General features: G+C 42.8%; 2 long non-coding RNA genes across 2 annotated transcripts in view; both read left to right on the top strand.

The window, feature by feature from the left end:
- Positions 1 to 1,847, top strand: part of LOC118566277 — a 67,492-nt gene extending 65,645 nt beyond the window's left edge. Inside the window, exons 9-15 of the long non-coding RNA XR_004932918.1 lie at positions 316 to 537; positions 625 to 671; positions 823 to 1,044; positions 1,123 to 1,160; positions 1,282 to 1,430; positions 1,514 to 1,561; positions 1,704 to 1,847. This is a non-coding gene — a long non-coding RNA (uncharacterized LOC118566277). The remainder of the gene's footprint in view (positions 1 to 315; positions 538 to 624; positions 672 to 822; positions 1,045 to 1,122; positions 1,161 to 1,281; positions 1,431 to 1,513; positions 1,562 to 1,703) is intronic.
- Positions 1,848 to 10,081: 8,234 nt separating this feature from the next.
- LOC118566410 lies at positions 10,082 to 10,779 on the top strand. Its single transcript, XR_004932989.1, has 4 exons — positions 10,082 to 10,188; positions 10,329 to 10,391; positions 10,464 to 10,550; positions 10,639 to 10,779. It is a non-coding gene; the product is annotated as an uncharacterized LOC118566410 (long non-coding RNA).
- Positions 10,780 to 19,156: the final 8,377 nt, after the last annotated feature.

Below are 19,156 nucleotides of genomic sequence, written 5' to 3'. Positions count from 1 at the left end.
TAAGGATATCCTCCCCTCTTCTGCACCAGTAAGAAACCATCACCCCTTCTTGTACACCACATTCTCAACCCATTTCTATTTCAGATACTAACCCACCTGTGTCTCACCTTAAATAGGACCGAGTTTCCTGAGGGAGACTTCAGATGTTCTGCTCACACAAGTGGTAATCAGACGCTACTCTTCTGTGTATCATGGACTTCTTGAAATCTTGCAATTCTTGTTGCTGTCCCTCCCTTAGAGAAATCTGTTTGTCTTTGTCGATTCTCAGACATTGGATTCCAATGTATTGTTATTCATTTCCTGTGTCTTTTTCAGAACTCTCCTTAAGAACCTCTACACCAATCCTCTCTCTGCTCTCCTGGCTCAAGTGCTCCTCGATAACTCATCACTCTCTCACCACCTGCCAGTGCACCCTCCAACATTTTGCCGATCCACAACTTCCACTAGGCAAAGAAGGACCGAAGGAGACAATAATTAACTCCACCAATCTCCTGACCAAACTCAGCCTCAGTGGATATCCTCACTTCCTCTTCACCAGTACGACACTGTCTCCCCTCCTTCTACAACCTGTTCTCAATCCATTTCAGTTCAGATACTAACCCACCTATGTCTCACCTTAAATAGAACCGGGTTTCCTGAGGGAGACTTCAGATGTTCTGCTCACACAAGTGGTAATCAGACACTACTCTTCTGTGTGTCATGGACTTCTTGAATTCTTACATTTCTTGTTGCTGTCCCTCCCTTGAGAAATCTGTTTTTATTGTCGATTGTCAGACATTGGATTCCAACATGTCGTTATTCATTCCCTGTGTCTTTTTTCAGAACTCTCCTTAAGAACCTCTACATCGCTCCTCTGTCTGCTCTCCTTGCCCAAGTGCTCCTCGATAACTCATCACTCTCTCACCACCTGCCAGTCCACCCTCCAACATTTAGCCAATCCACAACTTCCACTTGGAAAAGAAGGACTGAAGGAGACAATCATTAACTCCACCAATCTCCTGACCAAGCTCCGCCTCAGTGGATATCCTCACTTCCTCTTCACCAGTACGACACTGTCTCCCCTCCTTCTACAAACCAATTTTCCTTTCGGATACTAACCCACCTATGTTTCATCTTAAATAGGACTGGGTTTCCCAAAGGAGTCTTCAGATTGACAAGTGGTAATCAAAATCTCTGTGAATCTGTGTAACTAAGAATCTGTGTAACCAAGATTCCTGAGTTGTTACATTTCCTTTTGCTGTATCTCATTAATATAAATCTGTTTTCCTTTTCAATGCTCAGATCATTGATTCTAAAGTACTGACTTCCATTTTCTGCGTCTGTTCTGAGAAATCTCCTTAAAAACCTCCACACTGGTTCTCTGACCGCACTCCTGCCTGTACATCCTCCAAAGTTGGTTTCACCAATCAAAAACTTCAAGAAGGACAAAGGTAGACAATCACAAAGTTATAAAACACATTCTCCACCAATTTCAGTTTCAGGTAGAAACTTACTTTCCTCCCCCATGAAATAGGACCAAGTTTCTGGAGGCAGATGCCAGGTTGTTGTCCTCACACATGAGGTAATCAGGCTCTTTTCCTCTTTGTGTCTAAGATTCCTGGGGTTCTTACACTTATACTGGCACTCTCTCCTTACCAAAAATATGTTCCCTTTGTCATTTAACAGTTATTGGACTCCAACTAATTGTTTTCTTTTTCTCTTAGTCTGTTTGAACAACTCTTCCTAAGAATTTCCACACCACTCCTCTGGCCACCCTCCTGGCACAAGGGCTCATCTGTAACTTATTGGTCACTCACCTCCTGGTGCACTCTCCATCGCCCAAACCTCCACCTTGAAGAGAAGGACAGAAAGAGACAATAACTACTTCAACCAATCTGCTGCCAACCTCAGCCTCTGCTGATAAGTTCACCACCTCTGCACCAGTAAGAAATCATCTCCACTTCTTTTACAACAAATTCTAGACCCATTTCAGTTTCAGACAGTAACACACTAACCTCTCCCCTAGTGCCGTCCTGGATTCTTGATCTAAAGCAAGAAGAATCATCTCACTGTGCAGATTTACCAATAAACCTTTCAAACTTTCCTTTGGTTTCTGTGATTATTACCTGCAGGAGATTTTTATTTTGTCAGGAACATGACATAAGCGGGTCTAGAAGATGGATGGATGGATGGCCTTTCTGAAATATTAAATAAGACTGATAATATTAAATATGACTTATAAAAATAAGTCAAGATAGTCAAATTTCAAGCCAAAAACAGAAAAAGAAACCATTCAAATTCTGTTGCATCTTTCTCTAAAGGGTAGGGGTAACAAACCGACCATGGGAGCGATGCTGAAGGTCATTAATAATGTAGATGGTTTTGTGAACACACTGTTAATGGTTGATCTCCAGGAGAATGGAGAGCGGAGAAAAAAATTACCTCTCTGTAAGTATTGACAATCTTTCTCCACTGATTTCTCTCCAGCAGTTTGCAGCTTAAGAACCAGAAATTGATACCATAGGGGAGGACAGACTCTCGCTATAGAAGGTCCTGAGTTGATGACTTGTTAGAACCTGCTTACGTTGGAGGCTAATTCTCCAGGGGAAGCATCTTAGACTTAGACTTTAGACTTAGACTTTGATGACTTTATTGTCATTTTGTATGCACAGAGTGCGTACAGAACAAAATTTCGTTGCATACAGCTTGTAAATTACAGTAAATTACAGTATAAGGTGCAGCAGTGATTTAAAAGAAAACAATTGAAATGTAAACAATGCAGGAGAGACAGTGTGCGATCACAGTGTACAGGTGAGTATTTTTAAAACCATTTGTATGTGCAGAATTTGTGCAAAGGGCATTTGTGCATGAATGCAAATAAAAACTATCAGTTTGGCAGCATTTGTAATGCTAGATAGAGGTGCAGTGGTGCAAATGTGCAAATATGCAAATGTGGTGCAGAGTCCAGTTTAAAGTTCAGCAGTTCAACAGTCTGATGGCAACAGGGAAAAAGCTTTTGCAGAACCTGGTGGACCTGCAGCGGATGCTGTGGAACCTCTTCCCAGAAGGCAGCAGGGAGAACAGTCCATGGTGGGGGGTGAGGGGTCCCTGATGATGTTACGGGCTCAGGACACACAGCGCTGAGATGAGATGTCCTTAATGGAGGGAAGACGAGCCACAATGATCTCTTCTGCTGTCCTCACCACTCTCCTCACATTCTTCCAGTCGGATGCATTGCAGCCTCCACCCCACACAGTGAGACAGCTGGTCAGAATGCTCTCTATGGTGCTCCTGTAGAAGGTCGTGAGGATGGGCGGGGGCAGGTGGGCTCTCCTCATCCTCCGTAGGAAGTACAGTCGCTTCTGTGCCCTCTTCACCAGTGACGTGGTGTTCACAGACCAGGTGAGGTTGTCCGTGATGTGCACCCCCAGGAACTTGGTGCTGCTGACCACCTCCACGGCTGAGCTGTTGATGAGCAGTGGAGCATGGTGCGGCCAATTCTTCCTGAAGTCGACGATGATCTCCTTCGTCTTCTCCACGTTCAGGATCAGGCTGTTGTCTCTGCACCAGCCCACCAGCTGCTCCACCTCCTCTCCTCTTGGGGGAGTGCTGGCCGAGAGGTTAGAGCAGCAAGCTTGCACTCTGAGAAGGATGCAAGTAGCCGGTTCGATCCCAACTGCCTGCTCTCAGGGTCCCTGAGCAAGACCCTCAACCCCCGACTGCTCCCCAGGCGCCCTACAGTGGCAGTCCACTTGAGTCTGACACACCTCCAGGAGATGGCGTCCTCAATGGAGCGGTTCCGTCGGTAGGCAAACTGGAATGGGTCGATTGTTGGGGGGAGACTGGAGACAATGTGTTCCATTACCAGCCTTTCAAAGCAATTCATGGTGATGGGAGTCAGTGCAACAGGCCGGTAGTCGTTGAAACAGGTGACTTGAGGTTTCTTCGGCACCGGAATGATGGAGGCAGACTTGAAACATGCTGGCACTGTGGCTTGCTCTAGTGAGGTGTTAGAAATGTCTGCAAGAACACCAGCCAGCTGACCTGCACACTCCTTGAGCACCCGCCCAGGTATGTTGTCGGGACCTGGGGCCTTCCGCGGGTTGACTCTCCTCAGTGTCTTCCACACGTCCGCTGTGTCAAGGCAGAGGACCTCCTCTTCCTGATGGGAAACAGCCTTCACTGCTGGAGTGCTGTTTAGTGCCTCAAACCTCCCAAAGAAGTGGTTTAGTCCGTTAAGAAAGTCAGCATCAACTTCACCCACCGGGGGGGGGAATGTTGTATTCAGTGATCACCCGGATGCCTTTCCACATGCTGGTTTTGCTGGCTTCATGGAAAAGCTCCTGGATTTTCTGACTGTGGTTCCGCTTCGCTAGCCTGATGGCACAGTTTAGGTTGGCTCTTGCTGTCCTGAGTGCCTCCTTGTCACCAGACTTGAAGACTGAGTTCCGTATTTTTAGCGCTTGACGGACCTCCACAGTAATCCAGGGTCGTTGGTTGGCTCGGGTGACGATGGTCTTTGTGGTGCTGACGTCCTCAATGCATTTGTTGATGTAGGCTGACACAGTCATGGAGTACTCATCAATGTCCTCATAAGTTGCTGCAGCTTTGAACATGTCCCAGTCAGAGCACTCAAAACAGTCCTGGAGCGCCTCCATGGCTCCCTCAGTCCACACCCTCACCTGCCTCACTGTAGGTCTAGCTCTGATCAGCAGGGGCCTGTATGCAGGAATAAGCATCACAGAAAGGTGGTCTGAAGAGCCCAGGTGGGGGCGGGGGACTGCTCTGAATGCACCTTTTATGTTTGTGTGAACTAAGTCTAGAGTGTTCTCTCCCCGAGTTGCAAAATTCACCTGTTGGTAGAAATGAGGGAGAACAGTTTTCATATTTGCCTGGTTAAAATCCCCAGCAATGATGAAAACCCCCTCTGTGTGTGCAGATTGCATCTCAGAGATTGTCCAATAGAGGACACTCATAGCCTCTTTTGTGTTTGCGCTGGGAGAAACGTAAACCGCTGTGATAATAACAACAGTGAACTGTCAAGGCAGATAAAAAGGTCTGCAGCTAATAATCATGAGCTCGATGTCCATAGAGTAAAGACTTGTGATTAATCTAGCATTTTTACACCAGTTGTTATTGATGTAAACGCAGAGTCCACCTCCTCGGGTCTTACCGCTGAGTTGTTTATTTCTGTTGGCGCGGCAAGTAGCTATCCCCTCCAGGCTAACGGCGTTGTCCGGGATTGATGATGTGAGCCATGTCTCGATCAGGATGAGAGTACAGCAGTTCATAAACTCCCTCTTTGCAGAGAGCTCGAGTTGTAAATGGTCTATTTTGTTGTCCAGTGAGCGGACGTTGGAGAGCAGAATGGATGGTAGCGGTGATCTATGGGGGTTATCCTTTAGCTTAGCTACTAAGCCTCCGCGGCAGCCGCACTTCTTCGGCCGGCTACACCGCTCTCCACCGGCATGAGCTGCTTGATTCCGCTGCCTCATAGGCCCCCGGGACTGGTGCCCGTAGTGCGCCGCAGCCACGTAAACAGTTGAGCGTAGTAGTAGTTAAAAGTCCAAAATAACTACATGACTGTAACTCTAACAGGCACTGGCGGTCAAGTACTAATCAGCTGGGTAGATGAGAGATTTCTAGTGAGTTTGGCGGCATTTTTTATGAAAAATGTCTGAGAGTTGGTCGGAGCTGTATGCGTAGCCGCTGCCGGAAGTCAAGACCATTGTATATCTAAGATTTGCCCAAATCCAAGAAGAGGCATTGTCTTTATGTTTCATGAACATGGATTTATGTTTATTTTTACAGGATTGAACAGCTTTAACTGAAGTTTGTAGCATATTAAAACTTAAGTAATGGGTGACATCAATGACGACATTCGACCAGGTTTCAATGAAAGCTTTTATTCTGGAAAAGAAGAGTAAAAACAAATTAACCTCCTCTTCAATTCAGTTTCCCTGCATTCCAGCCCCGCAGCAGCGCGCAACAATGCTGTGTACCAACTTTTTTTCTTCTCAGATACAAAAGTCAACAAAAGAAAGAAATCTCTTCACAAAATTTATAAACTAAAACCAAGAGGAGAAAAACGCCACCTAATGACCACAACAACACAACACGGTGGGACAGAGTTAAATAAACAAAGATAAAAAAAGTATAACTTAGGATAAAAACACATACCTGGGAAAGAAGAGTAAAAACAAATTAACCTCCTCTTCAATTCAGTTTCCCTGCATTCCAGCCCTAAAAATTAAAATAAAAACAATGTTCAATCGAGCTTTGTTGGACTAACAACGGCTGTTCGCGCCAAATTATAAAAAAGAAATTACAATAAACGGTTCATAAAAAAAACCCAATGACGATCAAAAGTGCAAAACAACACACCAACAAACAATAATAACCGACATATGGTAGAGACCTCTAACATAAACAACATCCATACAGTAAAACAAGCATATATCGTAGCAGCGAACTTCCCTCTGACTTACCCACAGCAGCGCGCAACAACGCTGTGAGGGAAAAGGGGGAGGCGGAGGAGCTACGAGGGCTGGAATGAACTACGGAAGCCCAGGAGACACAAACAAGGCAGAGTGCAGAAAGGTGACCCCCGCAGGCAAAAAACAACAAAACAACAAATAAACATAACTGAATAAGATAAAATTCACAAATTCTCAATATAAAATTAATTAGAAATAATTTTTAAAAAAGTACATTTGTAACTCTGTTACAGATGGATGGATTAAAGTCAAGACCTCCCATATTGGATGCAGGGGAAAAGTGATTTGACAAAGCTCGGACTAATCTAATCACATGCCATGTTGGGGGCCCAATGTGACAGACAGCTAAAGATCTTCTCAACAAGGCAAACTGCCAGAAAAGAAGAAGGAGAATGGGTCATCTTCGTCTTTTATAGTCAGTCTCCAGGGTGACCAGACAAGGTTTATATCGGGGCGGCCGTATCAACTGTGTTGCATGCTGGGAGTTGCAGTTTGTCACATCATAATAGCATAACAGGCTGAAAGGCTACTCTGACTGGAAGAAGCCATTACTCCAAAAGAAATACAAAAAAGCCAAATTACAGTTATAAAATGCACACAGGGACAGGGAAAATAATTTTTGGAGACATGGTCTGATGTAACTAAAATTGAACATTAAGACCATTGTTATATTTGGAGAAAGAAGGTAGTAGTAGTAACTTTATTTGTCCCAATATGGGCAATTTTTGTGCAGTAGTAATAAACATTCACACTTTACACATAAAAACACAAGAAACACATAAAATATAAAAGTAAGGTGAATAAATATATATAAATATGTGCAGCGCAGAGAATGAATAAAACGAAGGCCTATATGTATGCAACGTGTGACTATCTGCTTTTCCTGATAGCTTTTAGCAGCTGGACTGCAGAGGGAAGAAAGGAATGTTGTATCTATTTGTCCGGGCTGGTGGATATTTAAAACGGGAACCAGAGGGTAGAAACTGAAATTGGTTGTGTAGGGGATGGGTGTAATTATCCAAGATGGACTCAGCCCTCCTAATTACCTGCTCTTTGTATATTTCAGTCATGTTTTTCTGTTGGACGCAGGCCTGTGATTTTACTACATACCTTAATAATCTTGGATATGTCATTTTCTATTTTTTACGTTAAGAGCAAACCAGAAAGTGAGTATGGACTCTATCTGGATAAAGGATCTGTAGAACATGGTCATCAGAGTCTTGTCAACCTAAAACCTGGCTAGCTTTCTGAGGCAGTATAAGCGCTGCTGCCCTTTCTTACACAGCATGTCTGTGTTGCTGTTAAAAGTTAATTTGTCGTCTATAATAGACCCAAGATATTTATACTGGTGAACACTTTCAATGTCTTGCCCATTTTTGATGGTTATAGAGGGGTTGCAGGTCTTGTGCCTGGGAAGCTTTCAAGCCTGAGAATAACATCCAAACTTTGATATACAGGAGTGGCAGCTTCATGTTGTGGGGTTGGCTGTTTTGCTGCAGGAGGGACTGGTGCACTTAAATACCCTTTCCAGGCAGACAAAACAGCCTCCAATGGACTCTTCCATAAACACGTACCCCTAAAACAGTTCCTGCTTGAACTCACTATTGTTTCTTTCAATGCACTTTAGCAACATCTTTATGTCTTCATGAGTTTGGCTATAACAATGTAAAATTAAATCCACACAGAAAGATTTTACCCAATGCCTAAATTTGACTGCATCAAATTTAAATAGTTGTTTTTTCCCCCTCTTCATCTGGTCCCTTCCTGTGACCTCAGCTCTAACAGGAAGCTATAATTACAGGAAGTGAGGTAACACTAAGGTAAGTTCACCAAAATAAAATGCACAAGTTAAATGATCAAACAATAAATACAAACTGGAACTGTGAATTGATTTAAACCAAGATGTTGTAGTAAATAATCTGTAGAAATGCAAAACATACACAAACCTGGGATAGGATACGTTTGCAGACTATAAACTAAATAAAATATGGCTAAATTAAAACAAGAATGTTACCTACAATTATATGAACTGAGGCAAATGGTGTTCTCACCCACTTTGTCAGACTCGTTAAAAGTCCTCCTCACTACATTTTTTCAATTTAGGAGCTCTCATAAGGCCTGAGATGCTTTGTGAATAACTTTTATCTTACCAAAGTAAAATTCTAAGAATTCGGGAAATTCTAAGATTTTGCCTGAAATTATGTCATTAAAAGCTACTTTTAGTCTTGGGAATCTTTATGAATACGGGCACTCCTGATTACTCTAAAAAAAAATTCACTGTAGGAGCTCTGTTAAGGCCTGAGATGCTTTGTGAATAACTTTTGACTTACCGAGGTAAAATTCTAAGAAATATATTTAGGAATCTTTTTGAATACGGGCACAGGTCTATAGCTCACAGGGAGTTAACTGACTCTTCCTCTCTAATGTTGACTGCTGCAAATATAAATTCATTAAACATGACTGCCATGAATTGCATTGCTTTGCAGGGGAGGGTGGCCAGGATCAGTTTTAAAGGCAGGCTGTTCATAGGAAGAATATGAGAGCAGAGCAACTGGTCCTCTCAACAGAAATTATTTAAATGACTGTAGTCTCTGATCCTAAGCTTCAGGTACATCCCTCTGGAAAGTAACCTCAGGGAAGCTGCAGGATTCTAAATATCCCTGTTAACATGAAACCCCCTTGGGATTCCACAGAAAGAGCTTGGTATAGTTCCTAGAGCGAGGGATGTCTGTATGTCCATCGTAGGGGTTTTCTAATCTGTCAAACTAACCTTGGGAAATAAGAGACAATGGATGGAAAGATGTTGGATAGATTTTTCTAACTGACTTATTTGTGATTCCAAGTCAAATTAATTTGAACAGCATTAACTAGCAATATGGGGCCACGATCAAAAGACAAAGACATTGGAATATTACATTCATCTTCGTTTGTTTGTTTGAGTTTATTTTTACAGTCACAAAATACATATTTCCATAACAGATACACAACAGCAATAAAAAAGTCAACTAAAAAAGTTCATAAGCAAAAGCTTATATGCCAAAATCTACAAATTGCAGTTCTTTGCAAGATGCATTTAATATTAAAGAAAAGAAAATACTGAGAGGATAATAAAAATTAAAATGATGCCTCCTAACCTCTTGCTGACGAGGTTGCAATATTAATCAGTACGGTTCTTAATATGGAAAATAAAGTTCAGAGATTAAGACTCAGCATAACTTTCCTTAGTTGAAATGTTAATACTGTGAAAATGCCATTATGGAGAGAATGAACAAAATCACAGGAGAAGAGTTTTCCCCAAGGGAAAAAAAAATTACAATTTAGATGAACTAAGATAGAAGCTCTTACTGGTCAAATGAAAGATTTTTTCATTGTATTTCCATTTCTTTGGCTTGTTATTGGATGAGAATTGTCTATAAACCCACAATGTTCTTTAATTAGAATTGCTGAGAAAAACATGGTAAGAAAAACATAAAAAAATCAATAAAAACCTACACTATGTTCATGGAAAAAATTGCCTTGATCTCAGTAAATACTCAGTAGGACTTTGGTTGTCTGAGATAAACAAAACAATTAGGAGCTGATGAGCCGCAGCTGTAGCGCCTGCAGAGAGCTCTATTTAAGCCTCAGGTGCTGGTTGACCATTCAGTTGTGGCAGGAACTATGGGAGGAATTTGGCTTCTGGGTTTTTGTGCAGTCGCCTTGTGGCTTAAAGGTTTGTGTAGTTTCTTTGTTTTTAATTTTTTTGTGTATATTTAAAAAATATGGGTGATTCAGTAGTCAATTTGTGATCCTGGAAGGAAGCTGCTATAGTTGTGAAAAGATGCTATGAGAAACATGTGCTATTCATTTCAGGGTCTTGTTTACCTGTTGATCATAATGGAGGAATACACTATGAACCAAAAGGGACTGGAAACTGTAAGCTAAAAGGGTTTGTATATGCAAATTGTTAAATAAGCTTACATCTGGCTAAACTGACGTTTGTTTCAGCCTTGTTCCAAAATGAGATTCCTCTAATGAGAAAAGTTGCTTTACTCCAGTCAGTGGATTCCAGGTTGCTGGGAACTTCAAAAGAAGGTAATTTGTTCAATTCTGCCAAGCTTTTCATTCCATGGAAATTTATAAGACTAAAAGGTATGTGAATATAAATAACTTGTTCCTTAAGTGCAACTGGAAACAAATGAAGTGGAATTAGACGTGTGAAGCGACGCCTCCCACAACGTGTGAAGCGACGCCTCCCACAACGTGTGAAGCGACGCCTCCCACAACGTGTGAAGCGACGCCTCCCACAACGTGTGAAGCGACGCCTCCCACAACGTGTGAAGCGACGCCTCCCACAACGTGTGAAGCGACGCCTCCCACAACGTGTGAAGCGACGCCTCCCACAACGTGTGAAGCGACGCCTCCCACAACGTGTGAAGCGACGCCTCCCACAACGTGTGAAGCGACGCCTCCCACAACGTGTCAAGCGACGCCTCCCACAACGTGTCAAGCGACGCCTCCCACAACGTGTCAAGCGACGCCTCCCACAACGTGTGTTCTCTTAAATAAAGGTTCTTTTAATTCATCTCGTTTTGTGACACTTGGGTCAACAAATCAAAATTTTCTGCAACATACAATGAATCGAGGTGCTCAAGCATTAGCTGTTGCTGCCCAAAGGAATGTAGTGCACCAACTCTAGTATGGAATATCCTAGCTCTACATGTTGGCGCATAGAATAATCTAAATGTCTCAAACACATCTCCCCTGGCCTTTGAGCACGAGATGCTATATAATTTTTGGAAATCTCTTATCCTTATGTACTATTTCCGTCAGGTTTTGCTGTTCCGTAAAGACTCTTTATGCAGACATGGATACAAACAGGAAATGAGTTTATTAGAGAGCCAGAGGAAACCGGCAGATCTCTGGGGTCCGTTCTTCATACGTTGCTTAAAACATCAGAGATCAAATCACACTTTCAAGATTTGATCCGGCTAACTGGGTTCTTCAAACACACCTGTTTACGATTAGTATGGCTGGATTGAGTTATCTGAGACAACTTTGACCTCAAATCGGGGATATTTCACATGTTGGAAAGTCCTGATATACTAGTGTTTGTGGTGTTCCCCTAGGACAAACGAGCACACAGACAGTTGAATGTAACATGTAACCAATCAGAACACAACTCACCTTTTAAAGTGCAGAAAATGTACAGCCCCTATTCACGCTGTCCTCACTCCTGTAACCAACCACTGTTTTTGTAATGTTTTTCTCAACTTCTCACCACCTGCTGTTCCAGAGCATGGCGTTGCCCATGTTTATTTACCTTGAACTCATATTTGATCCTAAGAGGTTTTTGCAAGATTTTCTGAATGACATCTGAATGTTCAAGTGAAATCGGTTTCAGAGTGCTGTGTTGTGCTTGCTGTTTAACCGGAAGTCACACACTGTGACAAGCAAACCTGTTATAGCAACAATTGATTATGGGTGGTGTCTCTCAGGCTTTGAAAATTGGCTGAAAATTTTAAAATCTTGCTGTGTGAACCAAAGAAGATACAGTAGATGTAGACAGGGGCCCACTTGGGGGTTGAGCGAATGTAAAAAGCCTAGAGAGCGGTGAGGTGGCACGCAGGTGGTTTGTAGGTGGAATGGCACGTTGGAGGGTGAACAGTCAGACACTAGTTATGTGGAGCATCTGGAACATCTTTGATGTTTTCAGAGTTGGTGCAAACTGGAGTTCCAGGAAGGCACTCGGGACCTCGGCTAAAACCTAGAGCTTGGATTCTTCCAAGGCACTTTTGGCAGGACAGGAACCATGTCAGAATCCCGACTCGGTTAAACACCTTAAAGAGGGAACAAGACATGAATCAGTCATGGAACAAGAGGTCAGGAAGTATCAGGAACAAGTTTCAGCCAGGTTACTGCTCAGAGTGAGCTAATTCTCTCACGTCATTCATGTGACTCCAGCCTCCTTAAATGCTTCCCACAACGTCCACCTGTCACACCCTGCTGGAAGAGTGATGCAGTGATGCACTTTGGTCAACTGCTGTTTGCAGGTGTGCTGCATAGATGTGACATTGCTTACTTTAAACAAAAGTGGAGTGGGGAGTGGGCCATGGTCCTCATTAAAAACATCTTCTTAGTACAAAAGCTGCTTTTTGTTAAAGGTGCCAAGAAATCACTGTATAAATAATTTCATGTAGTTGATGTTGCTGCATATGTCAGTCCTCCGAAAGAAGTGTGTGTGTGTGTGTGTGTGTGTGTGTGTGTGGGCGACGGTGTACGGGGGGGCCCAAAAAGACTGTTGTCCCAGACCCTAGCAAAGCTGTCAGCTGGCCTGATGATAGCACAGAGTTGTCATGGTTTTTAAGTGTTTGGCCCACATGCAGATACATACGGAGGCAGAAACAAATTTAAGATGTTTATTAAAGGCTCAAAATAACAGGAAAGCACACAGTGTGTGAGACAGGCGAGGTCTGAATGTCAGAGCTGGATCGACTGTGGGAAGAAAGGGGAATAATGTTACTGAGGATCGAACCAGGGGAAAATACCAGAAGCTGCGCCGCTTACCGTTTAGTCGGGGAGACCTATCCGGGGAGAGTAAGTGACGAGGGGACTTTGTGATCGTAACTCGTTGATGGGAACAGGTGGCTGAGTGACTGGAGGGCTGACGGATGTAATGCTGGCGAAGGATCCGGAGAGCACCACAGAAAACGGCTGACGGGTCACGGGAGGAGCAGATGGAAGAACCGGAGTGTTGTGGGTGAAACAGGTAAATCCAGGAAGGGGGTTCTCACGCCCGGCTTGGTACCACCAAGGGAGTATGAGGGGAGATGCCAGAGCAAAACCTGAGCGGCAGGAATTCTGATGAGCTGGTTCATTGAGCACGACGCCAAGATAGGTGAGTAAGTCCAAACACGACTGGGTTAACACTCTGGCGTCTTCCATCTGTCTGAGCACTCCTTAAGAAGCCCGCGGTGAAAGCTCCTGACGAGCAGCAGGTGTGGGCCACGCCCACCAGTCAACTACAACCACCTGTGAAGCAGAGTTAGAGCCCGGGAACACAGAGAACCCTGACAAGAGTAGGCTTTTTTCTACCCTGACTCCCAAACAGCTGGTTGACGTGTACATAATATAATCAGACATGATGGTTTTAGAGATTTTGTATCCCGAAAACGCTGCACTTTGCTAACAGCGGATTACTAATAAAAAAAAAACTATTGTTTATTATTATGGAATTTTATCCATACTGCAGGCTAAAGGTTGTAAGGTGGTGTTGGTTGTTTCTATTCTTTTATTCAAAGGGGATGCTTTATTTACTAGATACAGGGAAACTGGTCAGAGTCAAAAAGGGGGCTTTGATTGAACTAAATGCAGTGCAATCCTTGATCAAAATCTGACAAAAGACTTGAGACTAGAACCTGAACATACTGGTAGAGCAAAGATGGAGTGGTTTAAATCAGAGCATATACCGGTGTTAGACTGCTCTAGTCCAAGCCCAAATAGAAAATTTAACTTGAACTTAAATAGCTTTTCTTAAATGCTGTTTAAAATGAAATAAAAGTTATTTAAACCAGATACGCCTGTTTCTCGGGTGTTCTGACAGATGAAATGAGCAAACAACTCCTTAATTTTCAAGGAAACCTGAAAGAAAAACAGGGATTAAATTAAAAAAAGACACATTTTACTGTAAGCACCCGGAGAAAAAACACATTTGCTAGCATGTCGTAAAAGTCCTAAAACTCGCCTGATTGAATAAGCTATGATCGACTATGTTGATTGAAAAACTTGCGTCATGCTGGCGCTCGTCTCATTGGCCGAGCTGGTGTTCAAACACCTACCTGGAACTGGGTGGAAGCCAGCCTTTTGAATCTAAGAAACGGAAGGAAGTGTCATGCTGGGTTTAAAACGACCTTGCCGTCTCTAAACATCTCTGATTGAATAAGCTTTGATCATACTTTATTTCCCGGGCACAGTATGTTGATTGAGACGGGGCGGGTCGGTGCCTCGAACTAGCGCTTAGGGGTAGTGTTTGACAAACTCCTCTCTACCTGATCTCCTGAAGCTTACATTGACTAAGGCTGTATGAAGACGGATTTAGTTCTCAGCAGAATTACTGAGCGGGTCAGTAAATGCTTTTAAGTGCCCAATGCTTAGAGGGGAACTTGCACGGAGATGGTATTTGTTTTTTTATTTGCAGATTTCCCCCTTTTTCTTTTCCGTTGTTCTGTATGAGCCACACATTTATGTGTATAATCTGTTTATTGCCATCAACCACAGCCCTTCAGTGTCAAGAGACAAGTTTTGATTCTAAAGAGTAAAGTTTCCTATCCTGCAAACTTTACGCAGAGTATAAGCCTGACGGTTTATACAACTGAAATTACACGTTTGGTTATAGGTAACCCCACAAAAAAACACATTTCCTGACCCTCATGATTAGTTATGCATAAAAGAATAATTAAACACATAAAAGAATAATTAAATAAATAATTAAAAGTAATGTTTGTGTGTTGAGCAGCCTGGGTGGCGGGAATGTGTTTGTGTGTGTGTGTGTGTGTGTGTGTGTGTGGGTGTGTGGTGTCACTTCCACCAGACGTCTGCCGAAAGGAGGGACCAGAAGTGGGCGGGACTTCCGGAAGCGGGTGGGGGTCATAAATCAAGGGGTCATCTCTTAACTTTTGACATAAGGTGGTTTTTTATAATCACCAAACACAAAGGTAAAAAAAGAAAATAGATTATATATATATATATATATATATATATATATATATATATATATATATATATATATATATATATATATATATATATATATATATTTAGGGCTGTCAAAATAACACGTTAATTTTGATTAATTAATTTAAAAAAAATAACGGATTGAAAAAAATAACGCAGATTAATCAATGTCATATAGGGCAGGGGTTTTCAATAGGTGAGGCGCGCCTCCCCTGGGGGGCGCCAAAGAGTCACAGGGGAGGAGCATGAGGACAGAGAAGAAGACAGCGCTGCCGCTCAACTATGTAGCGATATTCGTGCCTTCTGTTTGAGCGCGCAGGAACAATCCAAGCGCGCAGTGAGACAACTCTCAATGCTCAAAACCGGTCTGGCACGGTCTGAAAAACTCTTCTCAACCCACTGTCCTCGCGGTGAGTTCCATCTCTGCTCGCGCGCACCTGCTCATTCCACGCTCAACACCAGCTGTGCTCTATCTCGGCCTTTTCAGCCAATCACAGACAGTTTTTTTTCATCCAATCAGAGTATGGCTTGCAAATACTGCATTCAGATGAATTAAATCAAAATGTTGCAGCCTTTGGCAGAAATTACTAAACATCACCGTGGGATTGAAGAAAAACAAATAAAAAGTGTAATATTTTGGCCTAAAATACTTAGGCTAAAATATTTAGACTAAAATATTAGAGTTACTAAGTGAGGTGTGAAAAATGTTTGTGTCTCTTTTCTTTGGTGGCCAATAGGCCGGAGCGGCGCTTGGCTGCAGGGCCGATCGACGCCGCTTGCCGCTTTAATTATTTAAGTAGAACAATGACCAGTGCAAAATTAAGTTGTATTTACCAGAGATGAAGTGTAGACTGGAAATTCTGTCGGAGTATGATGGCTCCCACAGTCGATTGGGATTGTCTGCCTTGGTCCTTTTTCATTGAAATTATCCATTTCTTTCGTCTTTCTTCATCCTTCGGTAAACGGAAGAAACGTACATCCAACGATTTGGGATGCCTCTGTGTGCAACCAGGAGCACAACAAGTCGTTGTGTATTGTTTACATTCCAAAAATAAACTAAAAGCACGCTCTAATTCAACCGTTTTGTCACAATGTTTGGCGAGAACAGTCCTGCCTTTGCCTACCGGCGTAACCCAGAAGTAGCGCTGACGTCACTTTACTGTTGTAAAGTGTTGATATTGAGGGGCGTGTTCATTTATTTTCATTGTGTCCCCTACGTTACTGTGTGCCACATATGCCACAACCACATGTTAAAACGTCTGAAGGCATGAAATGTAAATAAAAGAGTTTTTGAACTTTAATGTATCCAGTGCTGATTATTAATTGAATCATTTGAATTTAAATATTTAAAATACTTTCACAGCAAAAATTATATGCGATTAATTTAGATTAATTAATTACAGAGCATGTAATTAATTAGATTAATTTTTTTAATCAACGTGTCAAGCGACACCTCCCACAACGTGTCAAGCGATTAAAACAGCTGGAACCAGAGACACTGAGAATAACCGACAAGAAGATGAAGACGAGGAACCAGGCAGGTTCACAGAGAAGGTTCTGGATTATTTCCAGGAAGGCGCCTTTAAAGGTGGAAACAGTAGAGATGGGTGGAAGCGCTGCGCCTCATTCAGTGTTGCTCTATACTGACACCTGCTGGAGTGAAGACGCCACTGCAGGCTGCTTAGTGAAAACATCTGACACTGATTTCATGAGGCCATCCATCCATTTTCTAACACGATTATCCCTCACGAGGGTCGCTGGTGCCCATCTCCAGCTGTCAGTGGTTGAGAGGCGGGGTTCACCTGGACAGGTAACCAGTCCATTACAGGACAACAGAGACACACAACCATTCTCACACACTCACACCTAAGGAGAAGAGAGGCCAATTAACCTAACAATGATATTTTAGTACTGTGGGTGGAAGCCAGAGAACCCGGAGAGAACCCACGCATGCGCATGGAGAACATGCAGAAAAACCCAGGGATTTGAACCCAGGACCTTCTTCCTGCAAGGCAGCAGTGCTACCCACTGTGCATGAAATACAATTAAATTATTGTATTTCATGTATTGTTTTGTCTTTTTATTCAAAATACACAGAAAATAAAGTAAAACTTAAAGTGAAGGTTTTGTGGATGTGGCGTTGCTTATTGACCAGTCATTGATGAAAGGAGATTTTCTATTAAAGATTTTTATTCTAAAAGTGTTTCCAAAGTCTTGGCTTTGAGGCGATTTTGTTTTTTTGAGCGAAGTTCTCCAGCTTTTGAGAAAATCTGCTGGCATGGATCTGATGAGGCTGGTGGTAAAGGACAGACAGAAGAGCTTTGGATGGACATCTTTATTTTTTATTCAATATTTTAAAGTATCCTGGGCGATTACGCTCTGCCAGGAATCTCTCACTGATGGCGTCAGCTGTGGCGCTGGTGAGGGCCTGCTGACTAAAGTCCTTACACTGGCTCCCTGTATCTCAGAGAATAGACTTTAAAATCCTTCTGTTAGTCTATAAATCCCTGAATTAGCACCTAAATCCATCACAGACTTGTTATCAGGGCATCAACCCTCCAGACCACTCAGGTCTTCTGGCTCCAGCCTGCTCTGCAGAACCAGAACCAGAACTAAACAAGGAGAAGCAGCATTTAGTTCCTATGCTCCACTTATCTGGAACAAACTTCCAGAAAATTGTAAAGGTGCGGAAAGCCTGAGTTCCTTTAAATCAAGGTTAAAAACACATTTGTTTAGGATTGCCTTCAACTGTTCTAGTTAACTGAATCACCACTTATTTGTTCTAATTTCTATCTACATTTTATTCGTACTTGCTTTTATTATGTTTTAAGTTGCTATATTTTAATCATGTAAAGCACTTTGCATTGTCCCTGTACTGAATTGTGCTATATAAATATATTTGCCTTGCCTTGCCTTCATCCAGCGGCTGCCACCGGTTATCCGAAAAATTTAAACGTTTTAGTTTTCGTCATCTTTTACTAATCGGTACATGATTAGCAACCAAATAAATAAACTGCTAAAGCTGAATAACAGCAGGAAGTGGGTGGCAGCTGCTGTGAAGAAGCTACGGTCCATCCTCAGCCCACCGCTTCATTAGGAGGAACCTCATTGGGTCGACACGGTGAACAACGCGGCGTCTGCCACTCGCCGTTACGCTCCAGTGCATCGTGGAGAATTTTGACCCTGAAACTCTTCTCAGACAGCTCCATTATGGCTTGATGGAAAGGAGCAAGAAGGAGTGTTCCTGCTCTGACAGTGAACTCATCAGCTGTTAGTGGAGTCATGAGTGGCTGAGGAGAAGCCCACGCTGCTTCTTTCTCATGTCGCCTGGAAAACATCGCACACGGGCTGATCCCACTTCATGCTTCGATCACAAGATGTCTTTACTATTAACTGCTTTGTGCGTAACGCAAACTGAATGACGAACTTGGAGACGTCTTGCAGACGAGATCACGTTTGCTGCGTCGGTCACAAAACACTTTCAGTTACGGCCCAGACGCCCATCAGGCCCGCTGGACTTAGGCCAAACAGTCTGCACTGTGACTTTGGGGAAAGTGCTGCACAGATGCTGGAGGCGGTGGCTGAGAAGCGACAGTTATTTTTAAGTACCAGCTTTCAGACCAAATAACCACAGAGAGGAAGATCACATGGGTGCGGTGCCAGCTTGACTTTGTTTCTGGTTCTGTGAGGAGGTGATAACACGAACAAAGACTCATCTGTAGCTGCAAGGCAATTAGTGCATAAAGTGGCCAGATCCGTAGGAGTCTGTGTTGATGTGCCAAACGATCTGCAGAAACAGGGCGGCTTTCTCTGGGGGAGTGTTTTGGAAAATGTTATTGATGTATGCGACTCTGATTATATATTGTTTAGATGCAGCTGCATAACTTTCCCGTGTGAAAGAAGCTCTCATGCTTACAGAATTATTATTATGTTTTTTATTTTTTATGTTTATTATGTTTTTTATTATG

The sequence above is a fragment of the Fundulus heteroclitus genome, chromosome 16 (genome assembly GCF_011125445.2).
Source record: "Fundulus heteroclitus isolate FHET01 chromosome 16, MU-UCD_Fhet_4.1, whole genome shotgun sequence".
NCBI classification, from domain to species: domain Eukaryota; kingdom Metazoa; phylum Chordata; class Actinopteri; order Cyprinodontiformes; family Fundulidae; genus Fundulus; species Fundulus heteroclitus.
The sequence above is the reverse complement of the archived record's forward strand: the minus strand, read 5'-3'. Positions and strand labels throughout refer to the sequence as shown.